Source organism: Bos grunniens, chromosome 9, assembly GCF_055505025.1.
Source record: "Bos grunniens cultivar Pamir isolate PY7600 chromosome 9, Bosgru_T2T1.0, whole genome shotgun sequence".
NCBI classification, from domain to species: domain Eukaryota; kingdom Metazoa; phylum Chordata; class Mammalia; order Artiodactyla; family Bovidae; genus Bos; species Bos grunniens.
In genome coordinates, this window is record NC_141173.1 from 13074172 (window position 1) to 13093927 (window position 19756).

The 19756-nt window shown below is 40.0% G+C and overlaps 1 protein-coding gene across 2 annotated transcripts in view; it reads left to right on the forward strand.

The window, feature by feature from the left end:
- The window catches only part of KCNQ5 (potassium voltage-gated channel subfamily Q member 5), a 626605-nt gene that overhangs the window by 180342 nt on the left and 426507 nt on the right, over positions 1 to 19756 (forward strand). The gene's annotated exons all lie outside the window — the stretch shown is intronic.

A 19756-nucleotide genomic window follows, 5' to 3' on the forward strand; every position in this document is an offset into this window, starting at 1 on the left:
TGCCAGTGACAAGATTCTGAGCCTGGTGGATAAAAACCTGAGACTCCCCATCCATTTTCAAAGAGGCATGCCAAGAGCTCTGGCCTGGCCATCACCTCCATGGACCAGGGTTTGGGACCCTGACCTGACCTATTTCTGTACAGTCCAATCATAATCACCTGAAGAGATGCTTTTAAAATCCTAGGTCCCAGCCCCGCCTGGCCTAGGTCTGAGGGAGGAATCAGACATCACCTGGTTTAAGTCTTTCAAATGATACCAGGGTGCATGCAGTCCAGCTCAGGAGCCACTGAGCCGTCCCACCCTCTATGGACACTCGAGAGGAGATGTAGCCCACCCTCAGTTACACCTGAGGGGAGACACAGCCCAGAGGGCGAATGACAGGCCCAGTGCCCTCTGCTGACCCAGAGCTCAAAGCCAGTGTTCTCTCCTTCAAATCAGTGTCCAAGCTACTCCCAAACCTAGAACTTAGCATATACAGTTTTCTTGACATGTAGAAAAACCTCACTCTGTTGTACTTCCCCAGTGACTCAGTGGTAAAGAATCTGCCTGCAATGCAGGAGACCCAGGGAACTCCGGTTTAATCCCTGGGTGGGGAAAATCCCCTGGATGAGTAAGGGGCAACCCACTCTAGTATTCTTGCCAGGAAGATCCTATGGACAGAGGAGCCTGGCGGGCTACAGTCCGTAGCGTCCCAAAGAGTCAGACACAACTGAGGGACTGAGCACATGGGATAGTGATGAAATTAATTTAAATGTATGGATACAAAGAGAGGAACAGTGATAGAAACATTGAAGTATATGTTTAATTCGCTTCTTAATTTAGCACATTTTATATATTAGGTATAGTAACTCTTTCACCATGGGATCTGTTTCGTGAGGTTAATTCACCACGGTTACCGTCTTTTAATTTTTTTATACAATAAAAATTTTATTTTCATTTTTTGGAGTAGAATTGCTTTACAACGTTGTATTAGTTTCTGCCGTACAACAACATGAGTAAGCTATATCTATGCATATACCCTTCCCTCTCGAGACCCCTCCCACTCCCCCCGCACCCGGCCCCACAATCCCACCCATCTGAGTCATCACAGAATACAGAGCTGCGCTCCTTGTGTTATAAGCAGCCTCCCACGAGCTATCAATTTACACAGGGTAGTGTGTATATGTCAATCCCAGCCTCCCAATTCATCCCACTCTCTCCTTCCCCGCTTGTACCCACAAGTTATGGTCCCTGTTTTTAAAATGAAAAAAAAAAAATTGACGCACAGAGAGTTCAGTAGACCTACTGAGGCCTCACAAGTAGTGAGTGGCCAAGCCAGGAGCTGAGCTCTAATCAGAGACAATCTCTGAATCTTTCTTTTCCTTCCCTAAAATAGAAGCTCATATTTGTACAACTCTCCATCTTTCATGATTTTTTTTTCTCCTGCAGACATTATTATCTCAATTGATTTGGGCAGTGATCTCATTAACTCTATGGCAAAATTCTCTTTGTTTAGAAAACTAGAGAAAGACACATGGAAAGGTGAACTTAAAATGCTTACAGGCTGTGCCTAATAGTTACAGATTGTACTCAGAATGATCTAAGGCATCTCGGGAAGACTGTATAGGGCTATTTCTGTCATAAATTAAGTGTGCGGGTATCATTTTCTTCTGTTTTCTTTGGAGGAGGTTCTCAGTGGAAGGGTCCCAAAGGTGGAGAGGAGTGTTAGCAGGATGTGCCTGTGTTTCACAGAAGGCCGTGTTATGATGAACTTAGGTGGGTCCCAGTGCAGGAGCAGAGAATACCATGGTGTGGAAGGGATCTTAGTGTCCAGGTCAGATAGACACTTGTCAGGGTAAATGTTTGACATACTTGTCTCTCCAGAGCTCCTTTACATGTTGATTTAAGCTTCACCAACTTAGAGCCATACCTTTAGTGTTTAGCATCATAACCTTAACAAGCTTTCTTTTACTCTTCCTTGAGGTCTAGGTTGTTTGCTCTCTGTAGGATGAGAGTCATCACAAGAGGCTCCTAGGGTAGGACAGGTCTTCTGTGTACTTGAGAAGGTGAGGGACCAGAGACACCAAAGTTCATCATGTGAACCACCGTGAGCTGATGGTGCATCATAGCAGCTTAGCATCAGTTTGAGCCACAGAGTCAACACAGAAAAATAACTCATTTGGTCATTTATCTCTGTGAAGCTTAGGTCTATCTGGGAATATTAAAGTGAAGATAAACGACAGAGCTTTTAGGTCCAAAGAATTATATTCAATCTTTGCTTATTCAACAAAATATTTTTTTTTCTTTAGTGTCTTCTAAATGCCAAGAATTGTTCCAGGTCTGAAAGTAAGAATGGTAAATAAAAGAAATAGAGACTTTGCCCTCCAGTAGCTTGCATTCTAGGGGAATCATCAGTGAACAGACTGTCAACACACAAGATAAGTGCAGTTGGTTTTTTTTTTTTTTAATTCTTTTCCATTAAGGTTTATCTGAGAATGTTGAATACAGGCCCCTGTGTATACAGTAGGACCTTGCTGTTTTCCCCTGCTAACCCCAAACTGCCAATCCGTCACTCCCCTACCCACCTCCCCGCTGGCACCCTCAAGTCTGTTTTCTGTGTCTATGATTCTGTTTCCCAGACAGGTTCCTTTGTATCAGATTTCAGGTTCCACATATAAGTGATGTCATATGGTATTTGTCTTTCTCTTTCTGACCTACTTTGCTTAGTATGATAACCTCTTGGCCCATCCATGTTCCTTGGAGCTTTTTAAGTGCTGTGAAGGAGATGAGCCAAGATAAAAATGACTGGCAGTGGGTGAGAATGGGGTCTTCCATAGAGAGTCAGGGAGGGCTTCTCCTAAGAGGTGACATCTGAGCTGAGGTCTCAGGGCTAAGAACCACCCATGCCACGAGTTGGAGGAAAAACATGTTGGGCAGAGGACATGGTTTACATAAATCCCCGATGTAGCCACTCTGCATGTGAGAGGAAGCAGAGGGGGCCACAGGACGTAAGAGAGTAAGAGTGTGTGTGTGTGTGTGTGTGTGTGTGTGTGTGTGTCTGCATGTTCATAAGTACTAGCACCCACCCCCACCTCCCCCCGCCACACACACACACACACTCATACACACTGAATGATAACAGACATCAGCCAGGCAAGTATCCGGGAAATTAGGATGGAAAGCTTCCCTTGATATCACACTTGGAGGTGTTCTAAGTCCCTTCTCCTCCCACCATGCCCTCCCCATCTCAAGCACATCCATGTAACTTGGGAAAAGATTTAAAATATTGGCTTCCAGAAAGGCGCACTATTCTCCCTGGTTCAAAAAGTCATTGCATGGCTGATTTATATTGATGTATAGCAAAAACCATCACAATATTACAAAGTAATTATCCCCCAAATAAAATAAATAAGTAAATTTTACAAATAAATCTCAAAAAAGAAGGTCATAGCAAATGATTCCTGCCTGCGCTTGGTTGGTGAGTGGTTTTTGTAAATTCAACTATTTGGAAATCAGTCATTTTCAAAGGCTAGTATCCAGTAAAAGAAAGCTTCTAATTTTTGTGGGAAAGAGAAATTAATATAACATACTGTCTAAATGAAGACTGCCACAAAACAAACTTATTTGGATGCTATAAGTATAAACCGCTGTTTTATTCTTAGTCACAGTGGCAAGTTAAATCGTTGAATGCATTTGTGGCTCTACAGTAAAAGCTAGTGTTTTACCTTATAAGAATCTTTAAATTCTGTTTCTTTTGTTCTGTTTTCAGTGTCTCAGAATCCCTTTCTTGTGCCATGTCCATTTATTTCTCAAAATCACTGATCATGAAACCTTTGCAAAATCTCACTTTAAATTCAAGCTTCTTGTTGCAGTTGTTTCTGCTTTGATACGGGAAGGTCTTGCCGTGTCAGTCTTTTGAAGCACAACATACACATTAGAGATATCTTCTTGTAGAGTATTTTGGAGTCAATTATTTTCTAAGTGTCTTATAAGTAAATCAATTCTTGAATGAAATAGATCTTTAAATAAACATGGCTCTTAAGATGGCTGTCTTCCGGTAATCACAAAGTCATGAATCAGAGCATTTCAATGACTGCTCATGTGTTTTTTCTCTTAATTTAGATTTTTTTTTTCCAATTAACTTTGAGATGCCTTTGCAACTCAACCTGCCTCTGGTGTTTATGTGCCTGAAAACTTGTTGCTACTGTGTAATAATTAGGAGAACGTAACTACAGGGTTCCAATTACTCTGGCAAAGGAACTTATTACATTGTCTCCATACAAGCATGTAATTAATGTCTCTATTTCAAGGCCATTTCAGCAAACTCAAAACCAGGAGATTATCCATACATACGTAGGAATGCAGAGGAATACAGGTGATGTCTTCATTGTAATGGACAACACCACCAGGATATTTTCTCATATGTGGCAAATATTTTATTATTACTAAATATGTGGTTTCAAATAAAACGTGTCACTCTAAAAAGTGTCAGTAGGGATAGGATCACCCCCCACAGCGGGGAGAGTTTTTTTAAATAGGTGAGATGCTTTCTGGTTGTCACAGTGTCTAGGCAGAGATCAGAAATTCTGTCTGTCTGCAGAGCATAGCAGGCACATTTGCACTCTGAAATCCTGCTGGACATTTATGTAGATAAAAAGCCTCTTTATAGTCACCTGAAGTTAAGCCTACTTCCATTTTGCAAATAGACATAAAAGTAATTTTGGACAATTGTAATACTAAATTTTTCAGGAATTCAACTACTGTGTAAATCAAGAAACAACTGTTGTTAGTTTTATTTGGAAAAGAGGTGGCTATTATTTTCCCTAAAAAAATGATGCCATAGATGGCAACACGGCTTGCAGCAGTGGAGTTGCCAATGAAACACACCTGGACTGTTAGGCATTTCCAGCAGTTACGGTCATGAATGTTCTGTGTCTAAGTGCCACCACCCACCATGGAATGGTATCTTCTGATCGGGTATATCCTGCTCAAACACTGACCTATGGAAATATATTTTTATCGTTAATTCATTTCTTTATGTGTTTCCTTTATATTATGGACTTAGGGAGGGGGGATTGTGGTTAGCAAATTACTTATGAATTTCATTTCAGGCTATTAGCAGGGCCTTGTAAAATAATTATGGTTCTAAAAGAGAGTCAGGTGAGAAAAGTGTGTGTGTGTGTGTTAGTCACTCAGTCATGTCCAACTCTTTGTGGCCTCATAGACTAGCCCTCCAGGCACCTCTGTCCATGGGATTCCCCAAGCAAGAATACTGGAGTGGGTTGCCATTTCCTTTTCCAGGGGATCTTGCCAATCCAGGGATTGAACCTAGGTCTCCTGCTTGGCAGGCAGTTTCCTTAAAGTCTGAGCCACCAGGGGAGATCAAGTTAAGATCAGTTCTAAAATGCATCACTCCTTTAGAAGAAGGGGGCTGCTGCGAACCTGCACTTTAGTGCAAAGAAATAAAAGGCAGGAAAAGCAGGTGGGAGAGTTGACCTTAATTTCAACTCCTGCTGTGTGTCAGACCCTGTGCGCAGCCCCTCAGAGGCATGATCTCATTTTTTGGTACGATGCTGAGAAATGCTACGTGTGCTTTGAGTCTCCTGGCACTGGAGTGGTACAGTCGGAGCTATCTCCTGACACGTGGGAAGCAGAGAATATGAGGAAATGAGTAGATGAATATTCTTGACGTTGCTGGGATGTTAAAATTATTTAAAAGTTCTATTAAATAAGTGACAGTCGCAAAGCCAGATTTATGGTAGCTAATGAAATTTTCACAAAGAAGTATTATCATGAAATTTGAAAAAAAAAAAAAGATCTTGGTAGATGCAGGCAAGAATTCATATGCATATGAATGTCAGCGCACACCCAGCACTGCGCTTCCTATTTATAGCTTCCGGGACACATCCACCCTTGATACATGAACACTGAAATGGTGCACATATGTTTCTACCCACTTTTAGCTGTGGATTTGCTTCAAAAGTGGTATATCCACTGAGCCAAACCCCAGGCATTTAGAAAGTACAAAAAATTTAAATTTCTAAAGTGAACCAGAATGTGAAAAAAAAAGAGAGAGAGAGAAAAGAGGCTGAGCCCAAGAGAGATGTCAGTTGTAAATCTGACAAAATTTTTAAAAAGTACTGTATGAAAATTAAACCTTATCAGAATTCAGTTCGACTCTGATATCGTGTTTGAAGACTGAGAGAAGAGGGCCTTTCGGAGACATAGAGACTTGCCAAGACATTTTTAAGCTTTTGAAGATTATTTTAGTATATAACATTCATAATTGTCAACTTAAGCATATTGCCATTTTGAATAGGTGATAGGTTGCTCTCTTTTTAAAATGCAAAGGTAAGGCTAGAGGTTAGTACTTAATGAGATGTGTGTATCTGTGCATCTTCCTTTTTCACTGACTGGAGGAGGATTGGCTAAAGAAGAAATAGAAGAGTGAGAAGAGCCAATTTCAGGAGAGAGGGTGCCTGTGCTGAAAAGGGGATGCATGGAACCAACTGCAGTAAAACTGGAGGTGCTCAACCTCCATCTTTACAAACCCCTCCCTCTTAGGATTCCTTTTGTTTCAAGATGTAGAGACCCAATCCAACTGGTTAAAGCAAAAAAGAGCATGCTAGCTCACTTAACAGAAAGCCCTGGAGTATTCCTTGCTTCCAGTGTAGCTGGACACAGGGACTCAGATGTTACTGGCTTGGTGTCTGTCTCTCTTTCCATTTCTGGTCTCTACTGTGCTTCCTCTGAATGGACTTAACTCCAAGTAGACGCTTTGAACATGTGGGTTGACAGAATCATCTTACCTAAATTTTCCTTATCCGAGCAGAGTGAAATATCCTTTTCCCAAAAACTTTTTTAAAAGGGGTGTGTGTCTTATTGAAAAAATTCAGGTAACACACCCATGAAACAAATTCTGTGGGCCAGGGATGAAAGGATGATGCTGGTGCCCAGGCCAAGGTTATGTGTCTTCATAGAGGGAGGGGCCTCCACTCCAGCAGAACATGGGCCAAAGGCACCGAAATTGGAGAAGATGCGATTGCGTGTCCTCCAAGTGCTGGCGGCCCAACCCGAGAAGAACAGCCAGATTTTGAGAAAATCTGTTTTACTTATATGACAGTTACATAAATCCTAATTTTGTTCATCTTTCTTTTGAGACATAAGAATGAATAGTTAGGGAATGATGGAATTTTAGAACTGAAGAGACTTTGTAAATTATGTAGTTGCAAACCATCAATTTAAGTAATTTTTGAGAATTTGCTCATCTTTAAATTGAGTTCTGCTAATTGAGAGAGCTGGTTATCTTCCAGCACAGCAAAATGCCGGAGAGGAATGATGTAAAATATGAATCAGAATTTTATTAAAAGCTTTCAGTGTGTTTTGATATCTCCCAAAGATATCTCAGGAATGGCACCTAAGTAGACTACAGGGATTATTATCAAAAGTTTCCATAAAATTAAAAAAAAACCTAATCTCTTTTTCACTTCCCAGCTATGCTATCATTTCTAAAGTTTTATTTTGATTGTAACTTGTTACTTAGTCTAAGATGTGTATTGAAGAGTAATTCTGACTTTTTCTTCTTTATATTCTTGGTTCCTCTGATACTTCGTTGTTCAGTCATTAAGTCATGTTCAACTCTTTTATGACCCCATGGACTATAGCCCACCAGGCTCCTCTGTCCATGGGATTTTCCAGGCAAGAATACTGTAGTGTGTGGTGGGTGACCATTTCCTTCTCCAGGGGATCTTCCTGACCCAGGGATTGAACCGAGTCTCATGCTGCTGCTGCTGCTAAGTCGCTTCAGTCGTGTCCGACTCTGTGCGACCCCATAGACGTCAGCCCACCAGGCTCCCCCAGTCCCTGGGATTCTCCAGGCAAGAACACTGGAGTGGGTTGCCATTGCCTTCTCTGTGAGTCTCATGAGTTGGCAGGAAAACTCTTTACCACCAAGCCACCAGGGTAAAGAAATAGTACCCTGTGATACTATTTTTCCTCATTATCATATATAAGTACAGTTGGTGTGCCCTGTTTGTTAGCAGAAAATAATTACTCTGTAAATGTATATGTGTTCATTTCAGAAAATGTACACCTTTAAAAGAAATATAAAAACGAACCCCCAGTGGACAAATTCTCACAGCTCTGACCTTAATGGGAAGCCAGTGTCACATTTCAAAGCAAGCAGGGACCAGAGGGAGCCAAAGGCACCATTTGTGTCTGCATCTGGTTCCTTCGTTAGAGCTGATCCGGGTTGGTGATCTGACCTTGAAGAGTACCTGCAGCACCCTGGACCTGCAGTCACAGACATGGCACTGTCCTTGTCATCAGAGGGAATCGGGTTTGAGGGATGTGGAGAGAGCAATGCAGAGATTCCTAGCCCTATAGCACGTGTGCACAGCCTGGCCTCCTTAACTGGCAGCCTCTTTATTCCAGAGGCATGTCCATCTTAAGTGGGATTCTGAAATGATGGGGAAGACATCAAACTGATTTTTGCTTACCTACAAAAGTTTATTTAAGGTTTCAACAGAATTAGGTGTCTGTCATATTAAAAACAGTAAAATTAAATTTTGCAGGAAATGTTGATTTTAAAATTTGCAAAGGTCAAGAATTGAAATACAAATAGAAACTGTAACAGAATTAAAGGGCAAGAAGAGCTGATGGTGAATCTGTTCATTGAATATAATGAGATTATCCTCAGGCAGATGAGTCCTTAGCTTAAACAGGAAAATGAGTATACAGAGCAGACATGATATTGTTAATACACTTTAATCCTGATTTTGTTTTTGACTATAGAAACATTTTTCACTGGATCACAGCAGAGCTGCATCAAAGTAACTTAATTCTAAATTCACCTTTATTAGCTATTTATTAGCTATTCAAGTTTGTCAGAACAGCATAACAAATAAAAATCCATGATGATTCTGAACTATGTCAATTTTCTATATATTAAAACCTTAAGCATAGATATCATTTGTTATAATTATATTGTTATAATTACATCCCAATTTGCTGTCTGAGCTCAGCCATTTAAGTTAATCATATTTTAATAGGTTATTATAATGATATTTAGTATACTTGAGATTTTGATTATGTGAATGGGATATATTACATGTTGAGAAGTTTATTAAAATTTTATAGAACAGTGGCTTATTTCACTAGCTACAACATAGACCTATGGTGTAAATAAATAATAGCAAAGTAAATATAGAAGTTTGACTAATATTTCTGGCAGAAAAAAAACAGCATATTTACTAGGATTCTACTTACTATTTACTAGGATTCAGTTACTAGGACTCTATTTACAATTTTTAAAACTCTTAGTATAATCATTTTTTATTAGAATTATACTTCCTATCTTCATTATTAGTTACCACCAATCAGTGTTTGAGTGCCTGAATAAGAATGTCACCATGTGCAAGACAGTAAAGCAGTCACTGTGGGGAAACAAATGTCAATATCACTGATCTTAAGGAATTTACAGCCTAGATGGGATGCGAGACATGAAATACTAAAAATAACAATATATAGCATTCTATGATTCCCAGTGAATGATTTGGAGAGTGAATTCTCTATAATCATTCAAAAACAGAGCAAGACTGTTTTGGAAGTTGAGCCAGGCCTTGAGAGGTGAATACAATTCACATTAGTGGAATGTGTTTGAAAGTTCACAAGTATGGCCAGATACCTCTCATCCTAATATGTAAGGAAATGCCATCAGTCTACATTTTTGAAAGTATCTTTTAAGCTGATACTTCAGAGTCAGGCATGAGGTTTAACTAAGACATGTTATAATACATAATGTGATTATTACCAGGCAGGGGCACAGGAGAGGACTGATCAAGCCCTCAGTTCATGGTACATCAGCATTGTTAGTCCAAAGACTGCCTTTCTTTAATATAGAATATTTAATCTTTTAAATATGTATGCAGTATGTAAGACAAATCTTAACAAGTATGAAAGGAGAAATTAACAATAACACAATAATAGTGGGAGACTTTAATACCCCACTCACACTTATGGATAGATCAACTAAACAGAAAATTAACAAGGGAAAAAAAAAAAACAAAAACATGTATCTATAAAGCTCACTAAAGCAAAGCACAGTAAAATGAGGTATGGCAATAAAAGGCGTTAAATTTATCAAATAAAAAAAAAATAAAGTGCTGAAAAATTAAAGCTGTCAAAAAAAAAAAAACAAAGTAGGGGTAGTATTCTTTAATAATGACAATATCATAAAAAACAAAGAAAGGCTGTAAAAGTGTTCCAGATTAAAAGAGACTTTATCAACATGACAATGAAATGCAATATCTGATCCTGGACTAGATCTTGTACTAGAAGGAAAAAGTGCTAAAAAGGACACTGAGGGTCAGTTAACAGTATTAGAATACAGACAGTAGATTTAATAAAAGTATTTTATCCATGTTAAATTAAAAATAAATAAATAAATAAATAAATTGTGTTTTTCCACTTCATCTCCTATTTTCAACCCCCTTTTCCCACATAGGCACCTGTTTGTGTATGTTTAATGTAAGACTTTCATATACATCTGTGCATATGTCTACATGTACACATACACATGTACACATACACATGTACACATACACATGTACACATACACATGTACACATGCTCTTCCATTTGTGTAAGTAACTCTAAATTTAAAAACACATCCCATGCATTAGTTATTCACTTTCAGATTCTTTTCCATTATAAGCTATTACAAGACATTGAGCAGAGTTCCCTGTGCTATACAATAGATCCTTGTTAATTATCTGTTTCATATAGAGAGGTGTATATATATACTCATCCCAAACTCCCAAATTCCTAATTTATCCCTCCCTCCTTTCCTGTCTGGTAACCATAAGTGTGTTTTCTATGTCTGTGAGTCTGTCCTGTAAATAAGTTCATTTGTAACGTATTTTAGATTGCACACATAAGCAATATCATATGATATTTCTCTGACCTGCTTCACTTAGTATGATAATCTCTAGGTCCATCTGTCCTCCTGCAAATGGCATTATTTCATTCTTTTTATGGCTGAGTAATATTCCATTGTACATATGTACCCCATCTTTATCCATTCCTCTGTTGATGGACTGTTAGGTTGCTCCCACATCCTGAGTATTATAAACAGTGCTATGAACATAGGGATGCGTGTATCTTTTCAAATTAGTTTTCATCTTCTCTGGATTTATGCCCAGGAGTGGAATTGCTGGATCATATAGTAGCTCTATTTTTAGGTTTTTAAGGAATTTCCATACTGTCCTCCATAGGGGCTGCAACCAGGAACTTTACTAACATAAATTATATTCATAAATTCCGTAAAGAAATAGACTTGTAAATTTAACTAAGTTAATCACTTCCACTCACAAAGAAAGCAGAATCTGTATTCTCTATAGCATGGTCAGGTTATTTGTCCAGAGATCAAACATGCAGACTACAGAGCTGGAGTGAGAAACAGGTATGAGTCAGGCACAGTCCTGGTCAGTGGTTTGAGTCCTGACTCAGGTCGGCCCTGGGTTCTGCTCTTGAAAACTAGCCTTCCTTGAGCAGGTCCCATTCGGCCCTCAAGGCAGCCTCATCAGGCTCGTCTCTGTGGCAGAACCAAGACTTAGATTTGTGGCCTTCAGGTGATGCTGAAGAAATATCAAATCTTCTTTGAAAAAAATAATATATATATATATATTTCTGATTTTAGTTAACTGTAGGTATTATGTAAAAACTTCCTAATGACTGTGTTTTAAGGCCGTCCAGAATAATTCAGATTAAAACAGGTGAGAAAAACAATTCACTTTAATTATTAGCACCTTATCATCAGTGCTTTAGATCACGGAATCCCAATAGTCAGACTCACAAATCATTATCAGAGGCACTCACCTTCAGTCCCATCCCAGCCATACTCCCCAATCTACAGCTTGAGTTTCAAAAGTAAAGCCATGCACTTTTAAATAAAATCTTATTTCACCTCTTTATCCCTTATGCAGCAGAACAGTGGTAGCAATTTCAGTTTACTCAAACATTTTATTCAACAAAATTAACAATCCTCTTCGAATTTAATGTGCTGATGAAGTTAACCACTCATCCCTAAGGCAGACAAAGCAAAACTTGACCTCATTTGTAAGCATTATTTTAGCTTACAAATTCTATTGATATTAGCTATAGTTTAGGAGAAGGCAATGGCACCCCACTCCAGTACTGTTGCCTAGAAAATCCCATGGACAGAGGGGCCTGGTAGGCTGCAGTCCGTGGGGTCACTAAGAGTCAGACACGACTGAGCGACTTCACTTTCACTTTTTACTTTCATGCATTGGAGAAGGAAATGGCAACCCACTCCAGTGTTCTTGCCTGGAGAATCCCAGGGACGGGGGAGCCTGGTGGGCTGCCGTCTATGGGGTCGGACAGAGTCAAACACGACTAAAGCGACTTAGCAGCAGCAGCAGCAGCAGCTATAGTTTTGGTCATGAAGATGAATATAAGACATATTTCTAAAGATGGACTTTTTGTGTATTTATGAATCAAAGTATTTGGTTTATATTGATTAGATAATTTTTTAATTTTTATTTATTTAGTTTTGACTTGTGGCAACAAGGTTTTCCTTGTTGCCAGGCCTCTCATATTTGACTCTTTGTGATTCCATGGACTGTAGCCTGCCAGTCTCCTCTGTCCATAGAATTCTCCAGGCAAGGATACTGGATAGGGTAGCCATTCCCTTATCCAGGGGATCTTCCCAACCCAGATCTGGAACCCAGGTCTCCTGCATTGCAGGCAAATTCTTTACCATCTGAGCCACCAGGGATGCCTTTAAATTGTATTTATTTATTTTTGGCTGTGTTAGGTCTTCCTTGCTGCGCAGGCTTTTCCTCTAGTTGTGCTGAGCAGGGGCTACTCTCGAGCTGCAGTGTATGGCCTTTTGATTGCAAGGGCTTCCCTTGTTCCAGAGTGCGGGCTCTAGGGTATGTATGCAGACCTCAGAAGTTGTGGCTCGCAGGATCTAGAGCCCAAGCTCAATAGTTGAGGCACAGGGGTTAGTTGCTCCTCTTCTTCCCAGATTAGGGATCTTCCCAATTTAGGGATCAAACCCATTTCTTCTGCATTGCCAGGTGGATTTTTTACCACTGAGTCATCAGGGAAGTGCTTGATTAGATCATTTTAAATCCGCCTTTCTTCATCATTGAGCAAGATGCTTTTAATAAATGTATTCGTTTCTGGTTTGGTTTTGTTTTGTTTTAAGGTATTTGGATTAGAAAGAACCTCAGGATCCACAGAGAGTTGTCCTCTTAGGGTCTAAGAACCCACGTACTGGTTAGCAACAGACCAGAGACAGACTCAGACCCCCAGTGGCCACCCAGTGGCACTGTCCCATGCCTGTCTTGGAGCTCAGGCTCCTGAAGCCTCTCCTCCCTGTAAGAGTCTTCTTTGCATATGCATCTCTGTACTGAATGTCAGGACTCCCACCAGGACCTCTCTGTCAGAGTGAGTGAGCCTGTTTTCTCAGGACCTCTCCCTAGCCTGCCGACCCCCAGGCTGCACCAGCATTAAAGTCCCCACAGATAATCACTGAGCTGTTTTAAGGGATTTCCCCAGGGTGTCTGTTCTGTCTCTAACAACAGGACCTGATCTTCTGACCTTCTTCTTCTTTTTTTTTTTCTTTTGACCACGTGGCTTGCCGGATCTTAGTCCCCATGTGTGCATGCTAAGACACATCCCTCATGTCCAACTCTGCCACCCTATGGACTGTAGCCCACCAGGCTCCACTGTCCATGAGATTCTCCAAGCAAGAATACTGGAGTGGGTTGCCATGCCCTCCTCCAAGGGCATGACCCAAAGATAGAACCCACCTCTCTTATGACTCCTGAATCGGCAGGCGAATTCTTTACCACTAGCAGTAGAAGCACAGAGTCCTAATCACTGGACCACCAGAGAAGGTCCCCTAACCTTCTCCTTGGGGCCACCACAGAGGCCAGTCTTAGGCAAATCATGCTGTATATTTGTCTTGGACAGAATCTCTATGTTCCTATCGTCTGCTCCCATAGAGTCCTCTGTTTCAAAAGAAACTCTTTTCAAGAGTGGAGAGCAGGTAGACTGGCATTATGTACAGGTTCATTTTCAACATTTTAATGTTTGCATATCCAAATCCATTGACCTTGAGATAAAACCTGGACTAGGAGCAAACACTTCACAGGGGAAAAAAAAAAAACCCACACTGCCTGCTCACTGAGTCTTCAGAGCCACACACCCCCACATCTGGTGTGGGAATTGCCAAGTGCGTGCATTTCTGCAGGGATCTAACTGTCACAGGCTTTTCCTAGAGTTTATGCTTAATGGTTTCAGTTTCCAAAAGTAGAGCGAGTCTGCCTAGTGTATCCGCACCAGAAAGTCCCTGCAGGCATTCAATCTGCCCTATAAATTAGTCTCACACCAGCTCCCCTCCCAGATTCTGGAGCTTTGGCCACATTGTGTTAATGCTTTGAATATTTTATATGCTTGCTAAAAAAAAGAAAAAGAAAAGAAACAGATACTCCTAGTGTTCACAGAACGGTAGTCACTGGTAAGTACTGGTCCTACTTACTGTCAACAGGTACTTTTTAACTTAATTGAGTCCTTGACTAAATGCTTGATTCTGCAATTCTTCTCATCTTCTTTATTCTCCTGAAGAGGTCTTTCCAAGATCCTCTAAGAAAGATTCTTTTTATTCTTAGAACTAATGCTTTTGTTTGTGAGATGTATAAGCCCAGTAGTCATCCCTTGATAACTTTTACAGCCTTAAGTAGATGCATTTTAGGGGTGGAGTAAAACATAGCATTTATAAAATGTAGACTCTTGAATAAAAGCAAAAGCATTTATGAGTCACATTCATAGGACTGTACATGTCATTGCTCTGGATTTTTTTAATTATCAAAATGTAATAACACATTTATAGGATGTAAAGAAGGCTGAGCGCTGAAGAATTGATGCTTTTGAACTGTGGTGTTGGAGAAGACTCTTGAGAGTCCCTTGGACTGCAAGGAGATCCAACCAGTCCATTCTGAAGGAGATCAGCCCTGGGATTTCTTTGGAAGGAATGATGCTAAAGCTGAAACTCCAGTACTTTGGCCACCTCATGCGAAGAGTTGACTCATTGGAAAAGACTCTGATGCTGGAGGGATTGGGGGCAGGAGGAGAAGGGGACGACAGAGGATGAGATGGCTCGATGGCATCACTGACTCGATGGACGTGAGTCTGAGTGAACTCCGGGAGTTGGTGAGGGACAGGGAGGCCTGGCATGCTGTGATTCATGGGGTTGCAAAGAGTCGGACACGATCTGATCTGGGAAATATAGAACAATGTTACATGTAGTTCCACTATATGTAATAATGTTTAAGTACATAAAATAAGGTTTTTAGTTGGAGTTTCAATATCAAACTCTCAGAAATTAATAGAATGAATGTACATAGAAGAATATAGTAGACCTGAAAAGCATTATGAACCAATTCTACTTAAAATATTGCATAGTGGGTATATTATTTCTTGCTTTGAGGCAGCTGGTAACCAGGAGTCCAGGTGAAAGTGAAACTCAGAAACATCTTGGACTGTGACTTTGCCTCTTCCTTTGATGGTTTTCTGTAATTTTCATTTATTGACTGCTCCCATGATGGTAAACAATTTCATGTACCCAGACAGAAACTGAAGGTTCCAAGAGTGTTTTCTTTATTTTTTCCCTTGAAATTGATTGGATACTTGTCAGATAGAACTAATTGTTTAACTTTTTTTTTTTTTTTACCATAAAAGGAAACACAGTCATCATTCCCAGCAAAGTCAGTGAAGCCATTCGATGAGAGAAATAAAACAGGCAAATATGCCAGAGGTGATACAACTGCACCCCTGAGGAAAGGGTTGGTCACCATCTATCTGATGCTCGTAAAAATAGGGGTTGCTCACTTGTCTTACTGGCTGAAAAAGTAAAATTCACTTATTGGGTAAAATTAGAAAATTAAGAAAGATAGAACAAAATTTGCTCATAACTCCATGTACTGAATACCTCTGTTTCTAACGTGCTGCTGTATTTTCTCCTGATCTTTCTCAAATGTGTGTGTTTTGACCATTTGGGGTCACCCTATATTCTACTTGGGCTGCGTTACAGATGGATTCTTAACCAGCTGAGGTACCAGGAAAGCCCTTATATTCATTTAACTTTGCAGTTAATCATTTATCTGTTTTCTTGAAAATTCTTCACAAAACCCATTTTAATGGGTTAGTAATAATTTCCTGTGTGGTATTTCCCTATTGATTAACATTTTATTTCCAACTTTTCACCTTTACAGAATTTATAGTTGTGAATACTTTTGTACTAAAGCCATTGTGTGTGTGTATGTGTATGTATGTATCTCAGATTATTTGTTTTGGATAGATTTCTAGCATAAACATTGCTTGTTCAAAAGGCTGTATCCACACACATTATAGAACTGATTTGTTAAAGGGTTGTAAGCAAATTATAATTTACAGTTTTGCCACTCCTTTGATCAAAGTCTTATTTATAAAATCTATTTGTGTAGCAGACTAGGGGTAGGTTTTCAAGTATGAGTATAAATGTGAGTTTTGAAAAAGAATTTACATAAGAGCTCTTCAGTAACGTGGCATGTGGTGTGCCCTTTCACAGTGACATGAGATTAAATATGGAAATGTTAATATTAAAAGAAGACTTAATTGCCAGGTACATCTGTTGATCAGTGAATTACCTCATCATAGCTGTGGGTATAAGCACTCAGAATCTAAAAGAATTTAGTACAGACTAATGAGAAGTAGACCTTTTCCATCCTGTTTGTTGCTTGTTTGTTTCTTCCTAATGAGTGTGTGGTTTTTCTAAGAGTCTTACAGAGCTGGACAGAGGCTGTGTCTTTTTGCTTTCTACTTTTTTTTTATTTTATTAAAAAAATTTTTTTTTCTTCTTTTTATTTTTTCTTTTATTTTTTAACTTTATAGTATTATATTGGTTTTGCCATATATCAAAATGAATCCGCCACAGGTATACATGTGTTCCCCATCCTGAACCCTCCTCCCTCCTCCCTCCCCATACCATCCCTCTGGGTCATCCCAGTGCACCAGCCCCAAGCATCCAGTATCGTGCATCGAACCTGGACTGGCAACTTGTTTCATACATGATATTATACATGTTTCCATTCCATTCTCCCAAATCTTCCCACCCTCTCCCTCTCCCACAGAGTCCAAAAGACTGTTCTATACATCAGTGTCTCTTTTGCTGTCTCGTATACAGGGTTATTGTTACCATCTTTCTAAATTCCATATATATGCATTAGTATACTGTATTGGTGTTTTTCTTTCTGGCTTACTTCACTCTGTATAATAGGCTCCAGTTTCATCCACCTCATTAGAACTGATTCAAATGAATTCTTTTTAATGGCTGAGTAATACTCCATTGTGTATATGTACCACCGCTTTCTTATCCATTCATCTGCTGATGGACATCTAGGTTGCTTCCATGTCCTGGCTATTATAAAAAGTACTTTGATGAACATTGGGGTACATGTGTCTCTTGGAGGCTAATTACAATATTGTCTTGGTTTTGCCATACATCAACATGAATCCACCACAGGTGCACACATGTTCCCCTTTATGTTCGTCCATAGATATTCAACCTAGACAGCATATTAAAGAGCAGAGACATTACTTTGCCAACAAAGGTCCATCTAGGCAAAGCCATGGTTTTTCCAGTAGTCATGTATGGATGTGAGAGTTGGGCTGTAAAGAAAGCTGAACACTGAAGAATTGATGCTTTTGAACTGTGATGTTGGAGAAGTCTCTTGAGAGTCCCTTGGACTGCAAGGAGATCCAAGCAGTCCATCCTAAAGGAAATCAGTCCTGAATATTCATTGGAAGGACTGACGCTAAAGCTGAAACTCCAGTACTTTGGCCACCTGATGAGAAGAGCTGACTTATTAGACAAGACTCTGATGCTGGGAAAGATTGAAGGCAGGAGGAGAAGGGGACGACAGAGGATGAGATGGTTGGATGGCACCCCTGACTTGATGGACATGAGTTTGAGCAAGCTCCAGGAGTTGACGATGGACAGGGAAGCCTGGTGTGCTGCAATCCATGGGGTCGCAAAGAGTCAGACAAAACTGAGGAACTGAACTGAACTGATAGATACTCATCATTTTCCACGTGTTGCCCTTGCCCTTAAGTGCTTGGGATGTACTTGGAGGAAGGTCTTGTGAGCTCCAGTTCAGTAGTTTATAGAGCAGGGAGCAAAAATGGGACCAGCTTGAGGAAACAGTAGTGGAAGCAACCAGTCATAAACCTACAACCAAATTAACTGTATGAGAAATGCAGGACAAATATCTAATTCCCTAGTTAGAGAAAGTGAAAGTGAAGTCGCTCAGTCATGTCCGACTCTCTGCGACCCCGTGGACTGTAGCCTACCAGGCTTTGTAGCCTACCAGGCTTTTCCATCCATGGGATTCTCCAGGCAAGAATACTGGAGTGGGTTACCATTTCCTTCTCCAGGGGATCTTCCCCCATCTTCCCGCATTGGAAGCAGATGCTTTAAGCTCTGAGCCACCAGGGAAGCCTAGTTAGAGAGGCATCAGCCAAATATCTTGGAGTCTAGGAATTTTCATACAAAGTTTTATTTCTAATATGAGACATCCTGAGATGACCTTTGAGGGTGCTTAAGCACTGAGTCTGTCAATTGCTTTACTTTATCTGTTACTATTTTTATCTCCAGTTTTTTTGTTCTACAGGCTTTTACTGGATTGATTCTAACTCCTTACCTTATCTTTTTGATTATATTTTTATTTTCTTCTTTTTAATTGTTTTGTAAAATTTGAGCTTTATTTTCCATTGTATGAGAATAAATCTATAGATGGCTTTACAGTTTTCAATTCTGTTTCCTATACAGAGTAAACATTCTACTCCGTAAGTAGCATTTCTCATGAGATTTGCCAGTGAGAATGATCTCAATAGTGTGTATGATACAGTGTTTGACTCCAATTATTTATTTTTTCTGTGTCTGTTTATATTTGATGTCTGGAAACCCTACAATTTAATTCTTTAAATCAGTCCACAAAGTGAGTTTTCAAGCAGTGCATGTTTTGATATCAGCATATCTTGAGTTCATGTACCAACTACCTCTTACTAATACATATGTTTATGCAACAGGACTTGGTTCATAGTAAGTGAAAGTGAAGTGAAAGTGAAAGTTGCTCAGTGATATTCAACTCTTTGTGACCCCGTGGACAGTAGCCCACAAGGCTCCTCTGTCCATGGAATTCTCCAGGCAAGAACACTGGAGTGGGTAGCCTATCCCTTCTCCAGAGGCTCTTCCTGACCCAGAAATCAAACCGGGTCTCCTGTATTGCAGGCGGATTCTTTACCAGCTGAGCTACCAGGGAAGCAGTTCATAGTAAGCACTCAATAAGTGTTTATTTTTACCTTGTCATGTTTATTTAGTATTTACTATATATATAGCAATTGAATAGATGTTTCAAAGGTATAATTGATTAACACAGTAATCATTTTTCTCTGAGTGGGAGATAAAATGTATTAAATTATAACCCATAAATTGTCTTCTAATATCAACACTTTTTAAAATCATTTGTTTTGGACTGTCATTGCTGCACGAGGGCTCTCCCTTGAGGTGAGTGGGGGCTAGCCTTCGCTGAGGTGCCCAGCTCCTCACTGCGGTGGCTCCTCTTGTTGCGGTGCACAGGCTCTAGGTGCAGGCTCCGTAGTTGTGGCACACAGGCTTAGTTGCCCCAGGACGTGTGGAATATTCTCAGAC